This window comes from Rissa tridactyla, chromosome 5, assembly GCF_028500815.1.
Source record: "Rissa tridactyla isolate bRisTri1 chromosome 5, bRisTri1.patW.cur.20221130, whole genome shotgun sequence".
NCBI classification, from domain to species: domain Eukaryota; kingdom Metazoa; phylum Chordata; class Aves; order Charadriiformes; family Laridae; genus Rissa; species Rissa tridactyla.
Window position 1 is genome coordinate 60,544,713 of NC_071470.1, and position 27,876 is coordinate 60,572,588.

General features: G+C 43.2%; 1 long non-coding RNA gene across 1 annotated transcript; it reads right to left on the minus strand.

Annotated features, from left to right (window-relative positions):
* Positions 1–1,122: 1,122 nt before the first annotated feature.
* LOC128910238 (uncharacterized) lies at positions 1,123–22,881 on the minus strand. The gene is made up of 4 exons (XR_008466657.1): positions 22,797–22,881; positions 15,825–15,955; positions 7,260–7,356; positions 1,123–1,297 (listed from the first exon to the last, which is right to left on the minus strand). It is a non-coding gene; the product is annotated as an uncharacterized LOC128910238 (long non-coding RNA).
* Positions 22,882–27,876: the final 4,995 nt, after the last annotated feature.

Below are 27,876 nucleotides of genomic sequence, written 5' to 3' on the forward strand. Positions count from 1 at the left end.
GAATACTCCAGTGCATTGTGCAAGACAAACAGACCAACCCGCTCAAAGAAGAGTTCTTTTGCCAATTTAAAAGGTATTCTAGTTATAATTTTTAATTGTAGGATCGACTGAGAAAAAAAAATGAAAAAACACGCATCCATAACTCCATTAAATCCATTTTATGGCTTGGTCTTAGCTCTCATACCTTCTACCCAGGGACCATGGTGCCTACAGCAAGGGGCTTAATCTGGCCAGCGATGAGTGGTTCTAGCCCAGTGTCTCGCCACCACCTGCAATCCTTTTCTTTACACACATTAAAAGCAGACTTTTACATAGGGTAATTAACGCACAGCACCTTCCTCCGATACAAAGTCGTAAGGCAGATGGGTGGACATATGTACAACTGCAGCTAACTGCTAATGTAGCCATTAGCACTCAGAAACATGACACCAGTTTGGGACATTTTCTGGAAGAATTTATTTTTATAAATAAAACCTTGGCATCCTGAGACTGATATAATCTTGCTTTCATGCAACCTGTGCGGGACATTTAAAGGGACACTGACCTCATTCACCTTTTGCCCCTCTCTGATGAAGGTTCAATAATATCTCTTCCTCTCATCATGAAAATACTATACTGACATGAAAATTCATTATATGACCCTGGACTTCAAAACCCGCTTTACTTTAACTTCCATTTCTATAAGTTAGGGAGACTGATTTGTGATGGAGAAGTTTTACTCAATTCCTCCACTGGCCAAAATAAAATTAAAATGGAACAAGAGCAAATGAGAAAATACAATGAAAGACTACAACAGGTCAAGTCTTCTTCTAAAATACGCGTCTCCATATCAGGAATGGACATGAGTACATATCCATCCACATATTTTTTTGAGGTTCATCACTGCAGACATGAGAATTTTCCATACATGGAAAGAATATAAATTCAGGACTTCATTAACAGCAACTGAGTCTCCATTACGTATGAGAGACAGTTTGGTCCTGGGGTTCTTCCACAACTAAACTAGGCAGATGGTGAAGTGGTGCTGAAGAAAACAAATGGGGTCCTCTCCTATTTAGAGCATTCAGTTGGCAGCTGGTTTCAAGTGATGTTGATGAGGTCTTCCCCCAGGGGTTACCTAGGTTAAGGCTGTCAACACGTTACCAAACTTCAGAGGAATTGTCTTTGCCTTTTGCATGTAAAGCCTTCTCTTTAAGGGGATGGTTATATCATCTCATGCTGGTCATATGTCCATATGGTCAAAGGACTAAGAGATCTTTTCCAGGCTCCCATCGAAACAATTACAGGCAGATTGTTCCTGAAGAAAGAACAAAAATTTTATTTTTACAAATCACGTGTTCATAAATATTTAGGGTTTTTTTCAACATTTACCTAAGCACTATTAATAGGTAAATAAGTAAAATGGCTTTCCCCCCCAAAATCAGTCAATTATACAAAATTTACAGTAGAGCTTTAGTTATTTTTCCCATCCTTTTTTAACAGATTGTTTACTTCTCCCAGGTGAAGCCAATACAGCGTGCTAAAGGGGAAAAACGAAGCGCACAAGGAAAAGACTTTTTCAGTCATTAGGTCTTTTTCATTGGCAACTCTCCCTGTGTTTTCATCTGTGAACTTTCTAAGGTAATGGCCAATCTCAAACCATGTGCTGAAGTAATAATTTCATGATAAAACTAATCTTTCCAATAAACAGCTCTCTGAAACACTCTACTTTTCATTTTCAAAGAGCCAGAAGGATTATGGTAGTGATTTAGATATCTATTTTTCTAAAATTGCCCTCCAAGTCTTCCTTATTCTAATGTAACGCTCAGAATCCTTAGCAAATAAGAATTGCATCTAGAAGAGGAAAAAAAATACAGCAAAAACAAATGTAACCTTAGAAAATCACTGATGTAAGTAGTTTCATTCCATGTACTAAAACCCATTTGAAAACTAATCTACTGCATATTCGTTCCTTTCAGAAAATGCAAATTGATCTTTCAGTTTGAATACCTGTCAAAGTACAACCACTACAACACTGATAAGTCATTTTTGCTCGTCAGTTGATAATGTCTGATATACTGTAAACCTACACATAGCTCCACAAGAACTGCTGGACCAGATTACACCCAAACCAGGGTGGAGGATGTTCACTCCTGGAGAATTTGGCAACGGCATGAGTGAGGAGTGCCTTTTTCCCATCACCACCTCCCAAAGCGGTATGAGAGCACATCCCAAATAAAGACAACTGAATATGATAGTTCCCAACACGGCGCTGGTTTGTTGGTCTTCCACAAATTGCCACCATGCCCCTTCCATACAGTGAATGGGGAGGATATTACCGGCTGCCAGGAGTCTAAGGACAGGTAAAAAAGTACCAGCCTCTGTTACTGGGACATTCTGGATAAGCTCACAACAGTGACGCTATGCAGAGGCCCACTTCAACAACCATAATATTTAACATCCACTCTGGCAAAGCTGGATGATACAATGTCTTACTTTACCAAAAAGTACTTTAAAAATAAATTTAAAAAAATCCTAGATACCCTTTGAATTCAACCACTTCACTTAAAAAGTCTCTTCTGGGTTATGGATATGTCAGTTTCAATAATATTGCCCCCTCTGGAAAAAAAAAAGAAAAGAAAAAAAAGATGCTTTTGGGAAGGCACAGAAATATTGAGTATGTGCTGCCCTTTTTGCTTGTTTCTAAACTTAAGGTTTAGCACTCAACTTACCCTAAATTTTGTACATTTACTCTGAGTTGCTGGGGGACATTGCTTCCTAAATGGGAAGACTCTTGTTCAGAAAATACTGAACAAAGGCAAAATTGCCTTTGATTGTAGGGGAGCTGTGAATTCACTCTGTGAGCAGTGCTTTTCCCCTGACTTTACCCGGTTTGAAGTAAGATGTCTTGAATAACCCTGGGGTGTGTGCTCCTTCCAGAAGCAATGGGAAAGGACAGCATCTCCGAAGTGAGAGGCAGCTCATTGAATAAGTGTACAGACCTTTCTGCTGACTATTTGAGAGTGCCTACATGTCTAGTTAGACTTTTAGATTAACACAGCAAGGTGAGAAAAGTCCCAAAAAATCCTTTTCCAGTTTTGGTACCTTATTTCTGGTTCGCATATTATTCATGAGCCACCCATTTCTCTCAGAAAAGCATATGTTTTTCACAAGCACTCACTAGTCATGAGAAATTGCTTTTAGCCTACGAACTGTCTCTAAACACTTCATCTCAATTATTTGTTATTTGTGGAGTGCAATTGGTCTGCTTAATTACTTGCTTCTGTCTTCTTGTGCCCTCAACAGATGGCTGAGCGCACTTAAATCAAGAGAATAACCAAGCTGAAAAATAACGACCCTTTTTTTTTTTTTTTAGCTGAAGAAAGATTGATGACACACTTTGCAGGATTTTCACAAATCACTAGCATTTAAATATTTGTGAGCAGTGAGCAGGCTACACGCTCACATGGCAGAGTTTTACGTGTGCTCATCTCATTCATGAAAGCAACTGCTCTGCATGCAAATCCTTTCTGTTTAGCCAAGTTTTTTCCTGCTTCCCAATACCAGCGGTTAAATCCTGAACAGAAAGAGATGCCCAGCAAGAAGAGGGCAAGTTTTGGGTTGCCAGACCATAGGTGGCATTTCTCAGAGGGGACTAGAAGAGCATACAAAGCTACAGGTTGTATTTTTAGACTCGGGGATGATAGAAGGAATGAAGGAGTAGGTCACAGCCTCGAAGATTCATCTTTCAGCTCTTAAGAAAACTCTCACAGGTGTTATTTGGGCCTGAGCAGATGCTGCAGCTCTGGCCATAGCTCAGGCATGACCAGCACGAGCACAGCCTTGTTTTACCACATATGTACTCTTCAACGCAGCAGAGCTGCTTGAAAGGTACTGAATTACTCATTTCTGACAAAAACTACCCATTTTTTTCATCTCTTTCTATGAAACTTTCCTTGAGCAGCACGTAGGTGTCTGAAAGTTACCCAAAAGCCAAATCCCTTCCCCTTTGCTGAAAGCAGAGGGGAGAGCTTCATAACAAAGCTAGCTTTTTCCTTTCCTAGAAATCACAAAACCCTCCTAAAAAGTATGCACAGCTTTGTCTCGGACTGACAAAAATCCCATCCTAAAGGACAAGTAAATATGCAAATTTTTGTTCTGGCTTTTAAAAACAAACAAACCCACAAAACCCCCTCTAAACCCAGAAGACAAAACCAGAGCCATAAATGTCAGTGCTGTTGTAGCGAAATGCACGTGTGTGGACAAAGTCCCACTGCCAAGCAAAGCAGTTTTGGAAACTAAACCTTCAGTTTTCAGTTGAGTGATGCCCTGCCTCACGTCAGTCATGAATTCGGCTGTTCAGCCAGACAGTTATTTCACGAAGGTTGTGTTCAGCTGGTGGGACTTTCCTCCCACTGCTCGCGTGGCTCCGCTCTGGCTCCTAGTCCTCCATGTACTCACTCATATGAGGGATGCAAAGTGGATGCCACTTACTGCCATGCCAATGGCTTTTGCTCAGCTCCACCAAGCCAGCCATGGTCTGTTTAATAGTATGCACTAACTTTTTGTTATTTGGCACAAAAGTCTAGCTTTCAGTCTGTTTTTCTGTGGGTTCCCTCAGGTGCCTGCTGCCTTTTCCAAATGCAGACCCAATTCCTTTAAGGAATCCCCTTCCCGCCCCTCCCTTCATTTTTCTCAATCACACTGAAACTAAGGTTGTCTCTAAGCTTCTCTCTGCTTTCAAACACAGTTTCACACTTTCTGTCTCAATTCTGTTACATGCTTGTCAATCCCATTTGCTCCTCAGCGTGGATAAGACCAGACTGGCTCTGCTTAGAAACAACAGGCTTTTCTGGGAGTTATAGTATTTCCTGAATATTGTTCAGATTTCCTACAGAGTGAATTGACTGCAGAAGGCACACAGCTATTTTTAAATCATCTTCCTTTTTTTGCCCCCTTCTCATCTGTCCCAGATTAAAACTCAAAGGGATTTAGAATAGATGCTCCCAACTCATCACAGTCCCTCACACATTAATACCTCAGGTGATTACTATCAGGAGCTTGAGATGTTCCATGTTACATGGTACGCATTTAACTTCAATTTTGCTTCTTCTGATTTCCTAAATGTGTTAACTCTGTTTCTCCTTGTAAATCTAAAATTTCTTAGTTGCAGAGCCTGAAAGCATCCTGCTAGGAACAGAGCTCCTGAAGTTTCCTGAAGGAAACTCTCACCTCTGTCCCTGGGAAGGTAATGGAACGACTCATTCTGGATGTCATCTCCAAACACGTTGAGGAACAGGAAGTTATTGGAAGTGGTCGGCATGGATTTACCAAGGGCAAATCATGCCTGACCAATCTGATAGCTTTCTATGATGTTATAACGGGTTGGCTGGATGAGGGGAGAGCCGTAGATGTCATCTACCTTGACCTTAGCAAGGCTTTTGACACTGTCTCCCATAACATCCTCATTAGGAAGCTGAGGAAGTATGGGCTAGACGAGGTGACAGTGAGGTGGATCGAGAGCTGGCTGAGTGACAGAACCCAGAGGGTTGTGATCAGTGGCACAGAGTCCAGTTGGAGGCCTGTAACGAGTGGTGTCCCTCAGGGGTCAATACTTGGACCAATTTTGTTCAATATATTCATTAATGACCTAGATGAGGGGACAGAGTGTATCCTCAGCAAGTTTGCTGATGATACCAAGCTGGGAGGGGTGGCCGACACTCCAGAGGGCCGTGCTGCCATCCAGCGTGACCTGGACAGGCTGGAGAGCTGGGCAGAGAAGAACCTAATGAGGTTCAACAAAAGCAAGTGTAGGGTCCTGCACCTGGGAAGGAAGAATGCCAAACACCAGTATGTGTTAGGGGCGGACATGCTGGGAAGCAGCTCTGAGGAGAAGGACCTGGGGGTCCTGGTAGACAGCAAATTATCCATGAGCCAGCAGTGTGCCCTTGTCGCCAAGAAGGCCAATGGCATCCTGGGCTGCATAGGGAAGACTGTGGCCAGTAGGTCGAGGGAGGTCATTCTCCCCCTCTACTCTGCACTGGTGAGGCCACAACTGGAGTACTGTGTCCAGTTTTGGGCTCCCCAGTTCAAGAGGGACAGGGAACTACTGGAGAGAGTCCAGCGTAGGGCAACCAAGATGATTATGGGACTGGAGCACCTCCCTTATGAGGAAAGGCTGAAAGAGCTGGGACTCTTTAGCCTGGAGAAGAGAAGGTTGAGGGGGGACCTGATTAATGTTTACAAGTACCTAAAGGGTGGGTTTAAGGAGGACGGAGCCAGGCTCTTTTCAATGGTTCCCAGCGACAGGACAAGGGGCAATGGGCACAAGCTAGAACATAGGAAGTTCCGTTCAAATACACGGAAAAACTTCTTTACAGTGAGGGTGACAGAGCACTGGAACAGGCTGCCCAGGGAGGTTGTGGAGTCCACTTCTCTGGAGACTTTCAAGACCTGCCTGGATGCAGCCCTGAGGGATGTGGTTTAGGCAACCCTGCTCTAGCAGGGGAGTTGGACTAGATGATCTCTAGAGGTCCCTTCCAACTCTGAAGATTCCGTGATTCCGTGAAACCAGGTTCTTTTAGAGTGAGATTCATCAAGCAGATCATTAGTAAAGGAGTCGGTAGGGTATTTGGTTCCTCCAGCTTTGTGAGAGCGTGGGTGCAGTTGCAGGAGTGGATGATGTGGTTAGCATCCCTTTTAGTGAAGAAAATGCGTTACTTCTTCAGTACCTTAACAGGCTCCAAGTCACACCTAGGGATAAATCTCTGAAGAACTGCAAAGTCCATAAAAATACCTCCAACATGAAATTTACACCAGGTGTGTACATGAGACAGTATGTGTGTAAACGCAAGCATGTATGTATGCACAGTGCACATGAGAATGGTTGTGTACGACACGACTGGATGCGCAGGACTGTGTACAGGAATGTGTGCAGGAGTGAGAGTGCAGCACAGTGAGTGAAAGTAGCTGTTCTTCTGGCCAGGCAAGATGTACTGAAGCGGGTGAGGGAGTGGAAAGAAACATCCTTGCAGTGAGCAGAAAGGCTTAGGAGCCGACTTCTCCATACCTTTCCTACACCTAAGTACTCAAAAATGGTGCCAGCATCCCCCTGTGCTAACGTACTTGTTCTGCGGGACGCTGGAGAGCCTGAGGGCTTTCACACAACCAGGCAGAAGTGTTAATGTACTCACGAGACAGATGTCTTAAACTTTAAGGCTTCTTTAATCTACCAGAGGTGAGGTGTGGATGTCGTAATGACTTACACATCATTAGGTTACCTGACAGCTCCTTATTGCCATTAGTAGAGAGAAGGCTGAACAGGTGAACCCCACAGGGAGCAATGGAGAAGCAGACGCTGGGACTTCTTGCTCGTACCTGCAGGAAAGATGAGAAAGAAAAGACCACAGTGAATGAAATGCCACAGGTTAGTACATGAAATTAGATGCCACACAAACTAACTCGCTCTGCAATAGGGCTATAGCCTCAGGGACACATCTGGAGTAGTAAGAGGCAATGTTTCTTAGCTGAATGAGACCAAGCTAGACGGAGGCATGATAAGGCTGGTACCTGGCCTAGCTGAAGGGGAAGACCAAGCCAGGACAGGGCACAGCCTCAGCGGGATAAGCTACTAAGAAAAATGTGGTGCTTGAATTTTTTTATCCTGGAGATTTAATCTGCCTGCTCTTGGCTCTGGGTCACTGTAACAGGTAAACGAACCCGAACTCACACAGTGTACTGGTGACAGATCGAGGCAGCTCCAGGGGAGAAGGGGGCCCCAGGCTGACTGCATGGAGAGAGGAAGAGTCTGATGGAAACAGAGCACTTGGCTTTTCTCAAGCTAAAGTGTGGCCAGAGATGATGCTGCAAGAATTTCTCCAAGCAGTATGATGTAAAAAATCTAGTTTTGTGCAACTGAAACTGTTTGAGTCAAACAGGGCAGGTAGTAATGGCCAAAAAACAGTATGGAGAGGAGGAGAGAGAAGGTATGAGTTCCACATGTGAAATATTGTCTTAACCTTTTTTTAGATAAAGGTGTTCAACTTCTTATTTCAAAGCAAAACTTCTTTTTTAAAATTTAAATTATTAAAAGCAAAAGCATTAAAAATAGGAAAAATTAAATGTTTAGGTAAATATAAAATTATGTTTTTCTATTTTCTTCTCTCCATTCTCCTAAAAGAACAAAAAGATTTGTCTGGGACAACCATTTTGACTGCTGAACTAAAAATCCATTTTCCCAAAAGGTCTTCACTGGCTCTCAGTCCATTAACCCTTCCCAGGGCCAGGTATTATAAGAGCTAGTATAAGCTGGCTACTGATGAGTTTGAGAGACCAGAGTAATGGTCTTCGATAACGCTAGCTCTCATTTGTCTTTACACTAAGCATAGTTAACTAGAGTCTGGCCATATAAACAGCTCCTATTTTTTAACACTGACAGCTAGCAGAAATAATGAAAGTCATGTCTCTTCCCAGAATGGAGCCTATTTTGATTCTAGGTTGAGCATTTTCAGGGAGAATTCCAGAGGCAGGGAGAAATGCCCTGGTACCCCTGGGGGACACCCTTTGGGGAATATCTGGGTGCTGCCTCGTATTTCAGAGATGATCAATATTTTACCCAAGCATGAAAGGAAGGGCTGTTTGCTAGATTTCTTCCTTACTACAAATTACTTGCCCACTCTGTTACCGAGTGCTGTGTGTTCAGGAATTGCAGGAGCTCTTGTGACTGGCTTTGAACTCAAAGCCTGGACAATACTTGACAGAAGGTGAAAAAGGCCCTCTGGCTCTACCTCACATTTATGTCACTTAAGCGTAAGTACCTTTCCAGCAGTTTAGTGCTTGGACACCGCTGCCCACCTGTCTTAAATCTCCAGTATGTTGAATATTTAGCTATAAATGGTGATAGTGCAGCCTACCCAGTGCGTGAACTCTGCCTTCTCAACTTTGGACAATTTTCCTATGGGACCTTGTATAAATCACTCAATTTCTCCATAGTTTAGTTTTCTAGATGTAAAACAGAGATAACTTTTACTTTGGCACCCCTCTGTTTTGTCTTATCATTAGCACATGCTTGAGGGGAAGGCCTGTCCTTACTACACGGTTATACCTCACCTCACGTAGAACTGAGTCATGACCATGAGCACCTGGGTTTAAATAAAAGACAAATACAACACACTACACGAAGAATAACTGAATGCAAATAAAGATTAAAGACTATTAATGTAAGGAAGCATGCCGGTGCAGAAGCTACCTGGTGCAGCAGTAAAACTGAGTTTCTTTAATTCTCTCCTGCACTTCCAAATAGAGTTTAATTCCTCTCTGACACAAGCATTTATGCAACACTTTTTCTAGAGGGTACATTTTACCTGAATGCTGTGTCACACACATCAGTCTTCCTTCAAGGTCAGGATTTTGTTTGATGTCTTTGTCTTGAGCAAACAAAGGTAAATGGGAAAGAGAAAACACACACTAAACTAAAACTGCTGAGCTTTCTGTATAAATGTTTCCATTTGCTCCCAGAATTGGCTATGTGTTTCCTCTATTTAATCTTTTATAACTATATAAACAAACCAATGAATCCAACCAGTTCACATTTCTAAATGAAAAAGAGAAAGCCAAAACATGGTAGATGCTATAGTGTCCAGTTGGTGCCAGTTTTGGGAGACTTAATCTTACATGAAGCTTGTAAATTATGAAATGAGTAAATGAAATGCCAATACAGAATATTTTTTCCTGGTGAAAGCCACAGTATTAAGATCTCCAGCTCTTTTCTACTAAGTGCTGCATCAACACAGAGTGGTAAATAATCTGTCCCATCGGACCAGAAAGGACCGTGATGGAAATGAAAAATTAATAGTTTACACAATGGGAACCAAGACTATGAGGCTATCTAATATATCTAAAGCTAGAGAAGTAGCTTACGCCAGGGCTAGGACTTGAAATCAGCCCTTCAATATCTTAATGTAGGTATTTGGCCGTTTGTCCCGAAGTAGACAGTGTGTTTTGTAACACTGAACTTCATGACCATTAGAAAATGGGGCAAGGGGAATTCCAGCAAAAGCCAAGCTGAAAAGCATGGGTTTCTAGTGAATTCTTGAACACAGACTATTCTTTCTGATACCAGAAGAAAAAAAAAAAAATAATCTAATGAGCATGGGAAAAGGTAAAGTGATTCTGAGCAAGTTCTAATTACAGCACCTTGTGTAAAAGTCTATGAGAAAAGGCAGAGCTAGCAGAGAAAACGGGATGTGCTGCTTCTTTGATCAAAGAGAGACCAGAGAAGCTGGGGGGTTAGCCCTTTTCCTGTACGACTTTTTCCCTCCCACTAACTCGAACACCTCTCTTATGGGAGTGGGGACTCGAACACCTCTTTTATGAAGAAAGACTGAGGGATTTGGGTCTCTTCAGTCTGGAAAAAAGACAGCTGAGGGGGGTTCTTATCAACACTTACAAATACCTAAAGGGTGGGTGTCAGGAGGATGGGGCCAGGCTCTTTCCAGTGGTGCCCAGCAACAGGACAAGAGGTAATGGGCACAAACTTGAACATGGGAAGTTCCACCTAAACATGAGGAGGAACTTCTTTACTTTGAGGGTGGCAGAGCACTGGAACAGGCTGCCCAGAGAGGTGGTGGAGTCTCCATCTCTGGAGACATTCAAAACCCGCCTGGACGTGTTCCTGTGCAACCTGCTCTGGGTGACCCTGCTCTGGCAGGGGGGTTGGACTAGATGATCTCCAGAGGTCCCTTCCAACCCTATGATTCTAAGGGGAACACCAAGGTCACTCTGCAATAAGTGGCTACTGCCTCGTGAAGGCAACGGTCCTCTCTTGGTTCTTTCCAGCTGCTCAGCAGTGGCTGGCAGCCCACAGCAATGCCCTGGCGTTACCTGCTCTCCCTGAGGAAAAAGAGCTTACTCGATAGCATCTCACTAGGCAGCAAATTAAAAGCGACCTGAACGATGGCCTATAATAGCAGGGAAATGACATTTGCGCCCCTTTTTCCCACATATATAAAGAAAATATTCAAAAGAACAGGGGCTGGTGTAATACAGCATAGCTCCACCTAAAATCAGTGAAATTAAGTCAAATGGGATGGACTGAGGATCTGGCCCATTTCCAGTGACTTTTTTTTTTTTTTTGTTCATTTGGTCATAAAACAACTGCAACAAAAGTAAAATATAGCCTGAATACAGGTCAGCTGCTAAGCTAATACAGAACTTCCCATAAATGACTGGAAGACTTTGCAGACATAATTCATGTACAGCAGACCTCGGCATTGCCATGGAAACAATTACATTCAAAGAACAAAACACAATTGATATCAAGCCATTCAGAAGGCATTTAAAACTTGTTACGCACTTAAAGTACAAGGAAATTAGTTTGCTAATTAACACACTGTTCCCAGCCATTGTGATTTCTTTCTTTAATGGGGAGAGCGGTATTTGCTGCTTTGCTTTCCCTCCTAATGCTCCCTCCAACAAACACACTTAGCTTAAATACAATATTTCAGCATTTGTTTCAAACCATGTAATAAAAGCTCAAACCTCAACTAGTCTTTATCCTTTCTTTTTCAGCCAATGCCTCCAATAGATCCTTTTTAATCTCCCCTAATGTCTCTAATGTAATGAATCCCATATATAATGACATTATAATGGTTGGAAAGTGCTTAGGCAAGCCTTCCAAACAGAAATAGACTTCAGACTCTTCAAACAAAAAGCCAAAACAAGAATAACAACCCCCTCCTCCAATAAAAACGCCTTTTAATTAACTGCACTGCTCAGGGCACCGCTTAATTATGAATTATGATTTCTGATATCCCAGTCCTAGTTTTGCATGAGATCAGTCAGAATTTTCTCTAAGTTTGCAGCAGAAGAGCGGCCTAATGACACTGAATGACACCTAGCACTTGGAAATGCAATGCTGGTTGCATGCTAATGGAAAAAAAATTTCTTCTTTATGATGATTTTAGCATAAGCTTCCAGAAGCGTCAGGATACTAGGAGAGATTAACCATGCAGATGACACTCTCTCTGGCTGCCTCCAAGAAAAGGGTCTTTTGTATATTACACTTGCAAAATTCCTGTAGAGCCAGTGAAAATATTTCAGGCGGTGTAAATTCGGTAACATCTGTAGCTCTCAAGATCTTGATTCATTCCACTGTCCTGCAGGCATTTAATCAAGATGCCTAAAAGGGATGTGCAGTTGTCTTAACTGTCTTCTCTAGCCGCTGGGCAGATATGAAACCTCAGAGAGCAATCCAGATCTCAGCTGGGTTCATTTGCTCTCTGGAGGTTCTTCTGTCTCTATTACCTACAGAGAGACTGCCACGTGATGAACTCCTGTGTTACGGGGGTTAAATCCAACCCCAAAGGTCCCTTTAATGCAATAAATAGTATTGTCTCCCCTTGACTTTGCGAGAAACTGAGGTACAGAGAGATGCTGTGACCTGACTCTTGATATTAAGAAAAGCAAAAGAAGCAGGTGTTTCCAAATCTCTCATCCCAATGCCTTTTGCAGGAATATAAGACCTGCAATTGCTCATTCACACCCAAACACTGATTTTGGCAGCAGCTGAAATGAACCCAAGTCCCAAACTACTTTTATTTCTGCTTTTTCAGACTGACACATCCCGTCCTGGGCAGAATAGTCTGCAGCAGCTTTTTCATCTCTCTGCAAAGCAACTGCTCTGCAACTGCATGTTTCCTTTCTTTCTTTCTTTCCTGTCTCTAAGCTGCTGTCTGAGTGGACATAAACCACTTCCAGGCCCCTCTCATTCGTTCACTGGTGAGCTGGAGACGGCTGCATTAGCAGCACTGCCGATAAACAGCACAATTAGGGAGAAGAGTGCCCTTCAATCTTAAATACTGTAGACAGCCTGTAAGAATAACACACCTCCCAGCTAAGATTGTGTCCCAGTCCCCATCTTCAGGGAAAGAAAACGCGATTCAGCACTGCCCATGCATAGCTAGGTACACCACTTCCAGGTGTGCTACTGGACCCAAAATGTGGCTGGAGTTGAATAAAACCCTCAGGGGTTCCCAAAAGTCCATTTTGCATGAAGGAAACTGAAGCACATGGTCAAAGTTGAGAGTTTTTTTGGACTGACGTTTTGGTGCTTAGAGCACTAAAGCAGTCTTTTGGCAATTCCCAAACCAATTTGGGCTTCTAGGAAGTGATCCAAATTAAAAGCCAAAGCAACAACCAACCTTAAAAAAACCCCACCACTTGCTGTGCTTTGCTGTACCAAAAGGCCATAATCATCAAGGCAGTTTTCAGGGTTAACTGTGCAAGGAAGGCACAAACCCCAAATGAGGAAGCAGACCAAAAAGACAAAACAGCTAATATAGGAAAAGGAGGGATGCACTTAATGCCTCAGCAGCTTGACCTTTATAGTAGAATAACCACAAAGCACAATATCTAGCCTAAGGGAAGAAATAACGTGAGCTCGAAGCACAACCCAATACTCCGACCAGAAGCCTGATGACTCTTACATGCTAGAAGGCAAAAAAGGCCATTACAGGTTATCCAAAAAGTCACCGAAATGTTTGCATTTGACCTTGCCATAGGGTTTACTTGCAGCTACAGACCCTGAATATTTATTTCTGTGTATTCTGTAGCCTAGAAAAAAATATCCTTGCTTCCATCAGTTTTATAATTGGCTGTAGTAGTTCCTAGAAAGACCACGTTACGGCCTGCTAGCTCCGCACATCACTGCAAGGGGATCTGATTTTGGGTGAAAATAGCCAATGAATTAAATCGTATGATGTTAATTACTAAATTACTCCTATATGTCATCACTACTACAGTTGCTCTATGCTATACCAATGGTATTACAGTGAGAATCGCCCAAATTAATGAAGAATTAACTTCGATAAAAATGAGTAAAGTGCAGTGGTGAGGGAAACCAGATCTGGCATCTGGCAATTTTCTCAAGATCAACATCTTCAACTCACAGACCTCGGGCATACATCATGCCAGATACACCAGCTGTGAGCTCCATATGCAGCATGCAACAATTCAACACCACACACCATCGCTCCTGCCCCACAGACAGCCCCAGACACTGTCTCACACACAAAGAGGATGACGCTTTTCTTCATGGAGACAGCATTTCAGGCTTGCCTTGAATTACACACTGTGGACAATGGGTGAGTTTCTATGGAAATGGATGACTCTTCCTTCCTTGAAATATGCTGCTCAGGGACAAAAAGGGCATGCTGGCCAAAACTAGCCTTTATCCAGTTGGGACATATCCAGTGCCAACCAGAAAGCACCTTAGATGTGAAGTAGCAACACGGTCACTGAATGTTGGAAAATGAAGGTGATCTTTAGCAGAGCAAAGGCTGAGTACAAATAACAGCTCAGAGGGAAGAGCAGCCATCCAAACCAAGTGCCCCAGCCGGCGAATTTGTGGTGACTCACCAGCTCTGTGGACCTCAGTAAAACATTTGTATCATAGGACAGAGGCAGGGAAGGGATTCAGGAGCACAAGTGTTTAAGGATTTCTTCTCTCCTAAGGCAGAATTAATAGACTTATATGAGGGTAAGTTCCAACTAGTATTTTATGCAAGCCTGTAAGAGTTGTTCTTGTGTGAAGACTAAATTAATGCCAACATGCCAAGCTTGTAGCAGCTCTTATTAAAAAGCTTCAAGGAAGCAGTCCTAGATTTCAAGGACAGAGAGATCATCAGTAGCACCAGGAGAAGCTCAATCAGTCAGTTCAACTACCCCTTTCCAGTTGAAATACGGTGCAAAACAAGCACGTGCGGTGCTTCTTACCAGCGTAAGGAAGAATTTTCTGTTCTACCATATTTGACAGGACAACATCAGCTTGTCATCAAGTCAATGAGAACAGGAGACCTGAGCCCCACTGTCTCGCAGCAGTCACGAAGCCTGGCCACAACACTGGGGTGTGCCCACTGTGTGAGGGGGCCAAGTGCCTGCACCCTGGGCACGGAGAAGATAGAAAGAAGTTGAAGCACAATACTAAAAGCGTGTAACCTGCCACCAGCATGTTTGTGGATAGGACTCTGATGGGTGGTGAGTGAGTATTCTGATGCCTTTGCAGCAATTTAGAAGAGTAGAACTTTTCAATAAAAAATACTGTCGATGGCTGGGAAATGTTTTACTCACTTCCAAGAGGTGAAGAGATGGAGTTGTCACCCAGGGGAGAGCAAGTTCAGATCTTTGCAGCCTTCCTGAGCTGTTTTGGGTCAGTCCACCCAGTGCCTAGTTTTCAGTGGTGCAACTGGACACGCAGGGGAATTTATAAAATGATCTAGGTTCTTGCATCTAAAAATCAGACGCAAAGCCTCAGACATCTGCCTAGGCTCACTCTGAAGTCAATGGAGAAGCAAGACAGGGGCATCCCACATCCTCAGATTGTTGCTACACTTGTATTATGGTGGATCAGCACAATTTTCAAGGCTCCAAATTGACTTACAAGCCTCAGTGTCAGGGGGAGGCATAACATCCCATATCTTAACAAGGTGCTTCAGAAAACAGCTCTCAAATCAACAATTTTTGTCCTAGCTGGAGTCTGGCCAGCTTGATGGCCTCCATATGTCAGCAAGTCCAAGGGCAGAGCGTCCTCTCCCAGCTAGCTGGTGAATGAATTTGCTCTTCAGAGGGAAAAGTGGCGTTTATTTCCTGAGTTATCCTGGGCTTTCATTGCATTCCCATAATCCCAGCATTCATACAATCATAGAGCTTTGCACAAAAATGAGAACAGTGGATTAAACATGCATCTGTCACCTGAATGTTTTGCTTGTCACCTATTACCGCTTTTTCTTTTATTGAAGAAAGAAGGCATCTTTACAACAAAACATCTGGAATAAGTAGAAAAGTCTCACCTTAATATTTTTTTATTAACAGCTTCAAGATGTAATAGCAGTAAGATTTCTTCAGCATTAAAGATGCAGAATACTTCGTCCAGGAGCAGGCTGAATGGCAGGACACACATGACGAGATACAAAGTCCCAGGCTATTTAAAGATAGAAAATATCTTATTATCACAATTATCAAGTTGGAGCCAACAGGAGGGGAATGGACAACTCAGCTTAACTGGACATCATCTGTTACCACCCACGTTCTGTGAGCAAAAAAGTAACCTGAACTGTCAGGTTATTGCTAAACTAATGCACATCTGGCTCTTGAATAGCCAGAGACAGTATTTGAAAGTAACGATTTGGAATATTATCATCTAGGAGTTGATATCGATTCCAGAAAGCAGTTTGGTATCTGAAGGCACACACCTGCTGAATAAATATTTTAACTTGCTTAAATGCAATTATTATCCCTTTACAGGGTGGGAAGGCACTTTCCTGGTCCTGTATAACAAGCACATGCCCTCCTACGGGCAAGATTTCAACAGTGTGTGCTCAGCCTCAGCATCCTCCTCCTCGTTATTTCTTTGAGCAGAAACAGTACCCTCTCAGAGAACAAGTATCACCATTTCATTGCAAGACTCACAATATTTATTCTACGAACCCTTAAACTTTCATGATTATCAGACAAATTCAGGTTTTTAATCTTTTTTGTAACTAACTGAGAGCTGCAATTAAAAACTGAGACACACAAAGCAAGCCACTGCTAAAGGATTAGAAGCTATCAAATATACAAAACCAAAGAAGAAATCTTAGGATTTAGGTTCATTCCTACTACTTGAGAGAATGTGTTTGGCAACATAAATTGTCCTTTCCTTCCCGCAGTAATTCTTGCTCTTCTATCAGAAGCAGAATAGAATAAAATACCATGACAGCCCCTCTACATTGCTAGGAACATTAATTTGAGATCTGGCCTTGGTTTAGGACTATCCTTGGTTGTACCCCTTCACTGAGTTTTTGTTTACTTGAATGTTCCTGAAACTCCTGCACCGATTTCTGTCTCTTCTTCCATGTGATGCAATTTGACCATGAACACAGTCCACTGAAATTTAGAGATCTTTCTTTCTCTCCTCATCATTTATTACTTGTTGTGTGAAACAATATATTATTTTCTCTGTGAAGTAATGAATCCTTCCCACTCCTGTAACAATAAGAAAAGAGCTTCAGTAATACTTCTGACTGTTCCCTAAAGTTCATGGTACAAGGATCCATCTTTTATTCCTCTTCACATTAATCATCCAGCCGATGACTGAAGACACGCTTTAGAGCAACCAACAGTTGTGTGTCACCATCACCTCTCTGCAAGCTGCCTGCTGCTTGGATCAGCCCTCAACATTAGCTCACAAGTAACTTCCAATAAAAGAAAATTAAAATCTACTGCCATGTTTAGCCATAGAAGTGATACAAGCAGCTCTCCGGCACCCTTGGCTTCATCACTGTGAACTTCAGCTCTCAAAAGCAGTGCCAGGGTGCTTTCGTTCAACACTCACTACTCCGAACTTTTCAAATTATTCCAAGACCCCGACAACCTGTATCAATGTCTCTCTCAAAATCCCTGCCTCTGGTTCAACAAGCCTTGCAAAGAATAGTCTGTCTTTTTGTCCGTTCTGTGTCTTGGAGGGGGCTCTGATGGGATCAGCTCTGCGTGGGCACAGTAAGTGCCCTTGGCCCACGTTGCACAGAACTCCCCACCCAAAGCAGCCCTTGCTGGTGCTGTAGGCTAAAGAGCCCAGTGGCTGCTACACAAGAAAACTCGAACATTTTAACAGTGCTTTTATTTAATTGGCTCAGAATAGCATAAACAGTCTGTAGGAACATATTTCAGAGTAAAGTTAACAAAGCCTTTAAGCAAACTATAGCCAATAAGGGAGAAGCACAGCCCAGTATTTGTGAATTGAGGGGGATGAAGCACTAGGCTAGGGCATCAAATGCCCATTTTGCATTTGAGCCCTATCGTCTACAAGGCAGGGTGTGGGGAACAACGTTTGCCCCCTGCTCACCCATGCTGCCTGGGGCTGCTGAGCTGACTCTGCCTTTGTGCATCTCTGCTCTGGTCCCACACCAACAGGGCTTGTTTGGGGACTGAGAGGAAGAGGGGGCAGATTCCTACGTCAACACAGGCAAGGGCAATTATCACACCCAAGGGAATATAATATAATATAATCCAATTCTCCTGCAATATTTGCAGACAAAGGGGTCAGGAACAACAAAGAAGATACCACGCCCGTTAGTGCACACCTCAAACATACCTATAAGCTGCACGCATGTCTACAGAGGCTAAACTAGACCTGCAATCTCTTCCAAGCAGTAGCAAGCCCCCGGGGAGCTACTTCTTTTGTACTGTAAGTAGATATCAATGGAGGGGACACACACCACTATTGCATGCCTAAATGTTTTTGTAGTACTATTTTGCAACAGTATTGCCAGGGCTGCGTTATTATTGTTCTTGAATTCTTCCTTTCCTCTCCTGGAACATTCCTCTGGGCAAGCTGTGGCTTACTACGGGCTTTTACAGAAGACAGTCAGAGACAGAACAGATAAAAATCCAGTTAATTTAACAGGCAGTAAAGTGTAGCATTGAAAAACAAGCCTTAAGGAACGCAGTAGTTAAGCCAGCAGAAAACAATACTGTTTTCTGTAGCAATTTAGGACGTTCATAAAAGACAAAGGAGTCTAATAGTGTGCAGCAGTGGAGAAGGGTGTAAAAGCGAGAAATCTCTAAGCCCTGCACATGGTCTCATCCAGCAGTAGGCTGGACTTTGTGTTTGCAGGCAGGGTCAGTGCGAGCATACAGCCTCCCAGGGAAGCCAATACCCAACTCCACCCAACAGGCACACACCAACTAGGCATGCACCCGGTAGCTGACACTGTCTGTTACAAGCGAATGAACGGTGCCCATCGTCTTCCTGGCCCCGATTCTGCTCCACAGGTCCAAGAAGAGAAGGGGAAGAGATGTGGATCCACTCATTCCTAATCAAATTGCATCTGGGAGGGAACCAGCTATGCAGCCAATACACCAGCTGAGGAACAGAGACCAGATATTGGAGCTTGCTGTCCATAAAGCTGTGAGCCCATGACATCTGTCATGTCATGGATAATTACAGTTGCTTCCAAATCTGGTTTCAACTTATCCACTGGAGCAGAAAGCAAGCGGGTTAGTTCATCAGTGAGAGCATTTTGTAAAGCCTCCACCTTTATTTGTGCAAGGCTTCGTGGCGCAAACAGGGATGATGTGGACATACTGAGACACTTTGTAAGGACAGTACGGGTAGGCATAGCAGTGACATGGGCTTCAACAAGGCCACCCAGACAGCCTGTATAGTAGATGAGGTCCATCCTGATAGTTAAAAGTTAACTCGGACGTAACTATATATATGACCTGCAATTCAACACCTGTACTGCAATGTAAAACAGACAGAAAAAAAATCCCATTTAGCTCCTGGTCTGTCACTGACAAGTTGAGTGACCTTGAAAAAGTCACAGCTCTTTTCTACCCCTCTGTTTAAACTGTAGAAAAAGGATGGGAGTGGCAGTCTGCTATAATGGGACCTTGATCTTGACTGGGATTTCTGATGGGTCAATAATCCCAATAATAAATATTTCAGAGGCGGAATTACCTAGAGTCATCCTCAGGCACTTTTTGTATTGCATATGTATATATTCTAATTTAGGCACCTACACATTAACTGCAGGTGAAAGCATCACCTTGTGCTTTTATTACTCAAAATCCAAAGAAACTGCACATCCTAAAAGCCACCTCATAGGATGAAAGAAGCTGAAATACACAGAAGCTGGTAGAATGCCTTTAGCTATAAATCTGCATGGTAAAAACTGGTCTCTCTTTCCTCCAGTCCATTCAAATTGTCTTTTATCTACATACTGAGAAAACCTACTCAATACACAGTCTGAGGTAAAACATCCATGGTAGGCATTTGGAGCCTCCAAGGGCATTGATAACTGAAATAATTGGCATATTACCACCAGAGACTCAGAAAAGTCACCTTCCAACTACAATGGGTTGGCTTCTGACAAAAGTCAACCGAAGCGCGTAATGTCGTTGTTGTTCATTAGGTTTCCATTGATGATAAAATTTCTGATTTTAATATTTAATACAGCTCAGAGATCATGGTGCATAATTTAATGTGCAAGCAGATAATTTGCTGATCAAGGTAGATGTTTCGCATTAAGGCAAATTGTTGCACACTTTGCTGATTAACTGAATCACACACACACAAACTATTCCACTCTTCTATCAGTGAAGCATTGTCCTCTCTGGAGCTAGTTCATCGTGGTAGACAGATAAACCCTGTACATCTCAGCTCTTTTACGTGCAGCATAAATGCTGTATCATCCGTACTTGAACTGTTTTCTACCCTGACACAGTGGTTTCTGGGACATACATCATTTCAGGACACCCTTATCAATAATGAAGTGGCCCATGTGTTGAGGATGCGGTGCCACATGCCTCTCTTTTGGCTGTTTACGTGTCTTCACCTGAATCCACTCCTTGCCTGGCATCTTAGGTGTGGAGAGCAGCTCTCTGGGCAGGAACTGTGTTTTGGGGGTTTCTAGCCTTTCAAAGCCAAGCATGAAGGCACCTGGATGAATGATAGATACAAATTCCTTTTAAGCTGGTATGTTCAAGGCTTTGCGGAAACAGACAGGGACATCACCTTGAAGTTCAACTAGGACAGAATTGCAGGTTAAACCCAGAGACAGGTAAAGTGGGAAAATATTATTTTTCATTCAGCAATTCAAAAGGCTCCCTTTGCTCCAGGGAGTAGCAAGACCCAGGTGCCAAACCTCACAATGATTCAGAAAACAGAAGGGGTCATTTTTCACTTTCCTGCCTCACGTGCTATTTTTTAGGGTGGGTTTATATCATCTCAGGCAAAGGAAAGAGTTTAGTCAATGGACAACTGCTCCTAACCACTCAACAAAACACAGGGGATGGAAGCAGGCTGGGGCAGCTACTCATGGATTACAGCCCAGTGGCATTTCAAAAGATCTCACTACTATTATTTGAGCTATATAGCTTACTGCACTTGCTGATCTGGGCTATAAACATCCAAACCAATGTTATTTACCCTGTAAAAATTGGGCAGAATATCAGCAAACTCTCTGGAAGCCCAAATAAAAGGCTAGATTATTCCTGGAGATAGTATCATTCTCTCTAAAAACCAGGACCAGACACCACAGGGTTTATGCTGAAACCACTCTGCAATGTTTTACCCGAGCGCTGCCCATTAACATGCAGCTAAACCCCTGTGAACCATTTAGAAAATGTACCCCCAAGTCTGAATTTGCCTGAGATCCCAGAAGGTACCAGCAACTTGAAGAGGTTTTTATATTTCCTTTCTGTCTCCAAGCTCAGTCAAATTAATAGGAATATATTGGCTTAGCCAATCACACCAGAGGAAATTGAGCTGGCTATTAATGATCTCAAACAGCAAATGGCCCCTGGGCTAGAAGAGCTCCCAGTGGAGCACCACTGCAAGTTTTAACAAAAGCCAAACTTTTTCTAGTGGTTTCACAATCTTTTTTTTTTTTTTTACACTTTCACTGCCAATTTCCCCCCAGACTCTCTCTGTGGGCAGCAAATATTCCTTACCAGGTACCGTTTGCCTGTGTGCAAAGCAACTCTTGTCTCCTGGGTCTGCTTTAAGTGGTGCCCCTCGCTCTGGATGCCAAAGCCAACTCCAGATTTGAAGTAAAAAAAGCAAAGGACAGCAATAGGGCCAGATCTGCAGTGGAGACAAGTTGGCTTTCTTGGATCTACACTAACTAAGAGCTTGGTCCTGAGGGATCTTAGCTGGTGGGCCAGTGGGTTTGTATCTGATGTGGTCCTAACCTGGGCTGCCCGGATTTCTGTAACCAAACACAGTTCAGCTGATCCAAACAGTGGTTGGGGAAAAAGACAAATTGTCCCTTTTCCTTCTTTCTGTTAAGATATTTGGGAAACTCTCCTGAGGACAGCTATAACTGAATGCTCTTCACACATGATTTCACATGGCTATTAATCATGACAGGCCTTGTCCTTTTATTAACATACCGGTTAAACTTATTCCCTCTTTGAAGCCAACGAAAGGCAATCCATGGTCAGGAACAGAGGGGACTCCCTGGCTACTCAGCAAATATAAGATTAAACAAAGGGGGCAAAAAAAAGAAATGCAATTCCAAATCAATGCCACAGTTTTCAAAAGCGCACCAGCCTGGGTATTTCCTTTGATTGCCATCTTATTTTGGTGTCAGACTGGGGGATGAGATCTATTGTACTTTCTTTGTTTTATCTACTGAATTCAAAATGCTGAGGGTGCTGGGAAGCAGGGCCTGGCATGCAGGCTTCACCACACCCTGCCAGCGGAGCATCCTACCCACCGCATTACAAAGTCAGGTCCTTGCATGTGGCCTTTCCCCTCCTCTCCCTTCCAAACAATTCCTGAGGACCTTTCTGTGCCATGGCATCGTTTTCACACCATGCAGAGTATATTCCTGCTCTGCCTGGTTATTCCTGGGAGGAGTAAATCCTCCCTGGGTGAGGATTGCTCTGACTGCTGAGGGTCAGGACTTCCTGTGTTACCAGCAGCACATAAACACAAAAATTAATTTTTCTAAAGTACAACTACAGGCAATGCTCCTATACCAGGGGATCTCCCCACACACCTTGATGCTCATTTATACGTATAGGTCACACACACAGATGCAGTTGCAACACAAGGAAACGGGCCTGGGCCAACAAGGACAACCTAGGACAGAAGAGACATGGCAGCACAAAGCTCCGTATGAAGGCAATGCTTGCTGCAGAGTTCCAGGCACATACACAGGTTTCTATCCTGCAAAAACAGAAAGAGTAGAAAGTCCATAGCATCCTAACTCTTAACTGAGGTAGCCGAGTTGCCTGCACTCAACCATTTTAACTGCAGAGCCAACAATCCTTACCTGCTTTAGGAGTGGTGAAGGGGTTGTGATAAGCCCAGCTATGCTTCAGAGCAATACATCTCCTGCCAGAGTCCTTCGTGGTTGTCTGTAATGCATCACAAGGAAGATTTCCCCCAGCGCGCTTCAGGAACTGATGGAGGTACCTGCATTAAGAGCTCCACCTCCCTCTGCCATCTGCAGATTGAAGGTTACTCCAGCCAGGTAAATCCCGCGCCCAGACATGCCAAATTACTTCCACCACACAGAGAGGTTATTTAGAGCAACTCACATGGAAAGCTCTGATTTTGCCCCTGATTTTATCATCTTGTGCAGTCTATCTCATTCCTTGCTAGTGACTCTATGTCCCTTCTACTACAGTTTGCAAAAGCGATCACCGATCTACAGGCATCAAGCTCTCAAATCCAAAGGCCAGATTCATCCAAATATTCAGGCATCTACTTCCTGCTCAGTCAGCAACAAACTAATTCCTGCTGGAGGAGGAGGAGGGCACTGAGACGCAGCAATATAACCACCCATCATTATGAGCCATCCCTCCCTCCAGCTGTGCCAGCTTAAGTTGAATGTTTTGCAGGTGTCTGTATGGCAGCAGACTTCAAACTAAGCCACTCTCCAAACCTCTTAAGGTCAGAGATTTTAGACTTTGAAACCTTAAGTACAAAAAGTGCACTTCACAACAGCTCCTGTGGGTGTTATAAGGAGCAACAAATGCTTTTAAGCGCCCTTAAGAGAGAAGATGATGACAATGAAATTGAGGGGAAATGGAGAAAAAGATAATCACGCTGCAAGTTGCTGCTCTCATCTCCCAACTACTTCCAAGGCAGCAAGAACCCAGGCAGCCGGCAACAGCTGCCACCCTATTAAACTCAACAATTTACAGGTGCTCAGGGGGAGCACTTGCGTGCAATTAGCCGAGCAAATTCACTTACTTCAAGATGCAGGGCCCAGCTCTCCACTGCTGCAGTTTGGCTGCGCTCCGTTGACTCTGTGGAGAACTGCCAAGTTACTCCAGACGAGGGGTCTGGCTCGCGGATGTTAAGGAAGCTGGGAAAGCCTTGCTCCACAGTGTGATCTTGCAAATGATTGCAGGTGTATCGGAAAGCATAACGTGCTCTTCTCACTCTGCGACTGCTCTCTGCCTATGGAGGGTACTGGAGCAGTGTATTAGGCCTACAGTAAAAGGAGAAAATAGGGCTCCATCCCACACAGGCCTATTTGGTAGCATTAATCTAGCCATCCCAGAAAACAGAGATGGGAGAGATACAGGGGAGTAGATTTTGTGTAAGTAGCAAAGCTCCTAGGCTTGCTTGGAAGCCTAGTGCGGGCAAAAAACCTGCGTCGCCGCTGACTCAGGCTAGTGCTAGAAATGGCCTGAAGACGTACAGCAACATGGGCCTGGCCAGGTCTGGCAGCCGTAGGCACTGTGCCACTTGTGCTGGATGTCATGTGAATCCAACAAGGAGCCCTGGCCAGGAATCCTGCAGCCCAGACAAAAACAAATAAAATAATCACAGAGTCATCAACACCCTCCCTGCAGCTGGGCAAGCAACCTGTTCCACCCTGACCTTCACCCCAAGAGCCTCCCATCTAGCCATCTTTGCTCCACGCCTATTACAGCCTCCCCTTGCTTCTGTTACCTGACAAAAATGATAATCAACAGCAATAAATGTTGTCTAGCAATGCCACATCTACAGTGAGGCCCCTTATTATGAATTGTTTGCTTACTCGAGCTGGAATGAAACAGGGACAGTTTGGTGAACGCGGCCCTCTGCAATCAGCAGAACTACTTGCGTTTATTCCTGATGAAACTCTGTCCCGGTGATTTCGGAATCAGACAAAAGAAAGCTGGGATGATTGTTTTCAGCATGGAATAAATAAATATGAATACTTTGTGATATGAAGTCTCCTCTTCTGCTGTTCTTTCCCTTCCAGTTAATCTCATTATTGCAAATTAGGGAGTTTCTCTGGCAGTTTAAAAGGTGTACTCTCACACGTACAAAGGAAATAAACAAAGTATTTTGCTTCAGATCTCAGCTGCAGTCGATTTATTCTTTGAGCCTCTTGACTTGAAAACCATAAGACTTTGGTCTCTTTGCTTGTATCAAAGTCACACACAAATTGAAACAGCCCCTGCTCACATCCACTCAAATTCAGTAAAACTGTTGCTCTGATTTCGCAATGACCTGAAAATACTACTGTATTCTCTTTGTTTCTACCTGCTTCTTTATACCTATTCTCCAATTAAACAGCAGAAAAATTCAAAGTACCTTCTAATTGAGGGTAATCCAAAGCGAAAGCTGGCTAGAAGGCTGAAATCAAAGAGCTGAATAGGATATCTTTACTTACACCAAACAGTCCCATGACAGCATCTGAGAGAAGATGATGGCTTTCCTCCATAGCAGCCGGGGTCCTACTCACTGCATAGGAATGCAAAACCACAGAGCACAGTGCAATACAAAGGTGATGTAGCGTAGTCCTCGGCTACTGCAAATTACCTTCCCACTGTTTGGTGCAGGCTCTGTGATGATATTCCCAGTGCTCAGAAATGTCCTTTTCCTCTGAGAATGCCTCGAGTTGAGCAAGAACAGTGCCTGAGAGTAAAACGAGAGAGACTGATGTTAGAAACTCCTTGCTAAATCGATGCTTTGTTTAACATGATAATTAGAACAAATATCTCGGAGATTTTGGGTGTTGTTACAGCTTTAAGGCAGCCTGGAAGCACTTAAATTGCATGTTTAAAATTGTCAGCAGTCAGGAAACTGGCTATGATGCTGTTTTGAAGCTGTTGTTGGCACCTTTAGGAGGAGCCTGGTTCTTGGACTCTGTATGCTGTGCAGCGGTGATTGCCTCAAGGTACAGTATGTAGCAAGAGCAAATAACTCTCTGAAGCCATCAGGGACATGGGCTGATAAGAACAGCAGAGCTGCCCACCTATCCATCAGGGACCAAAATTAAGAATTCCACTTACATGGAACTGCCAGAACCAATTTCCAAGGGGATTTTAATCTAGCTCTTAAAAAAAACATTTTTGAATAGGGGTAACTCCACAGGATAAGATTTTAAAAATGTGGGAGTCTGCCTGCTAGACTTCAGGCATAAACAGTTAAAATGCCACCCAAATCCCCATGCCCATGTGTCCTAGCAGCAAAGAGTATGAAGTCTCCAGTCCGTCCACAGAAAACACCAAGCATGGGGATCTTGAGGAATCCAAACTCACAAAAGTACTGAACTGCCCATCTCCCCAGGCTCCTGCTGTACTCAGCAGAGGGAGGTTGCTCCAAAGCATGAGCCTGGCCCTCTATGAACGCCTAACTCCTACAAACTACAAAGATGATGATGAGGTCAAGATCTAATGTAGTTGCCTTCATTAGATACCTGAAGCAACTGGATGGATCCAGACTGGGATCCCATGTGCCCAGGAACTGTTAAATTTAACAATAACGATGCCTGGCTGCATGACTGTGGAATACCAGGAAAGCAATAAAAAGAGTGAAGATTTTTGCCCTTCCTGCTGTGACTTGTGCAAAGAATTTTCAACTGCATTAGTCATGGCAAGCAGGCAGCCACATAGTGCAAGAAAACTTTAATGTGTCCCAACTCTATTTATTATGAGATCCAAAAATCAGATGACTGTTTCTCACATTGTAACTCTTAACTGAGAGGTAATCCCCCCAACTTCACCTCCTATTTTCATTGTAGCTGCTGCTTATTGCCATAATCCCTGCAAATCAACTTGCTTTATGACACACCAGTTCATCCCTAGACTCAGCCTCAGGTCTCTTGAGGTATTAACAGCAAGATAAGATCCATTGAGAGATGTGAATGTAGGCTCAATCACCCAATAAACAACCTTTTACCAACTGGGCATAATCCCTTTATCAGATTACACCTGATGCATTGTATTCTCTAGTCTGCAAGTGGTTTTCTGGGATCAATTAGAAGTAGCATTACAGGAAAGGGAAAATATCCTTACCGAGGAATTTCGCCACTAGAAGGATTTCCTGGCTGTAAATCACCCCAGGCTGTTAAAAAATCGGGTAGGTTTAAAGGACAGCAGCAACTCATACCATCTGAAAGGCTTCCTCTTAAACTCAACTGGGCACTGCAGTTTATCCCAGAGCACTCTGTTCGTGAGATGATTTATGTGCAGAGAGCCAGGAGAGGGTGCTCAACAATAGCTAGAAGAGGCCCTGTATACTGATTATGCCCTGGCAACAGTGATGGTTGAGCACAGCCACTTAACATGGAAGTGCCAGAACCAACATGAAGAATAGAGGACTTCTTAAATCATACTCCAGAATTTCCAAGGGGATTTTGATCTAGCTCTTTTAAAAAAACATTTTTGAATACAGGGAACAGGATAAGATTTTAAAAATATGGGAGTCTGTCTGCCAGACTTTAGGCATAAACAGTTAAAATTCCACCCAAATCCCCATGCCCATGTGTCCTACCAGCAAAGAGTATGAAGGTCTCCAGTCTGTCCACAGAAAACACCAAGCATGGGCATCTTGCAGAATCTGAATTAGTTGGATTTGTCCTTAACTCATTTAGACAAAATATTATGTCCTAACTCCCAAAAGTACTGAACTGCCCCAAGATTTTTGTCAAGCAAGGCTTTTCACCAATTTTTTTTCCAATTTTGAATAAATTGTTTCAGTTGATGTTAACTGGAATAAATCTACAGGCTTCAACATTTGATAAATAAGGCAGTGTTTCTTAATATAGGAAATGTCAACCTTTTTGTAAGGAGTTTTTAAAGCAGAGAAAAAAAGAAATATTTATTTTCAGATTGAAATAGCCGATCAGAAATAATTACTACTATCATAGTCATTGTCTTTAAAAATTATTCTTCAGCAAGAAAGAACGAACCTCAGCTGTCCACGCAGCTCCTACAGGAGTAGGGCAGGAACCAGGACTCCAAGCAAAGGCTGTGCAATGTTGATCTGTGAGGTCCAGCAGGATGGGAATCTGGGGCTTTGAGTTTACTAATGACACGTGTCCTTTATCCAGCTAACTGCAAAGATTATTATAGAGTCTGTACTGTTTCTAACACAAATAACTACATGGGATTAAAATTGCCATA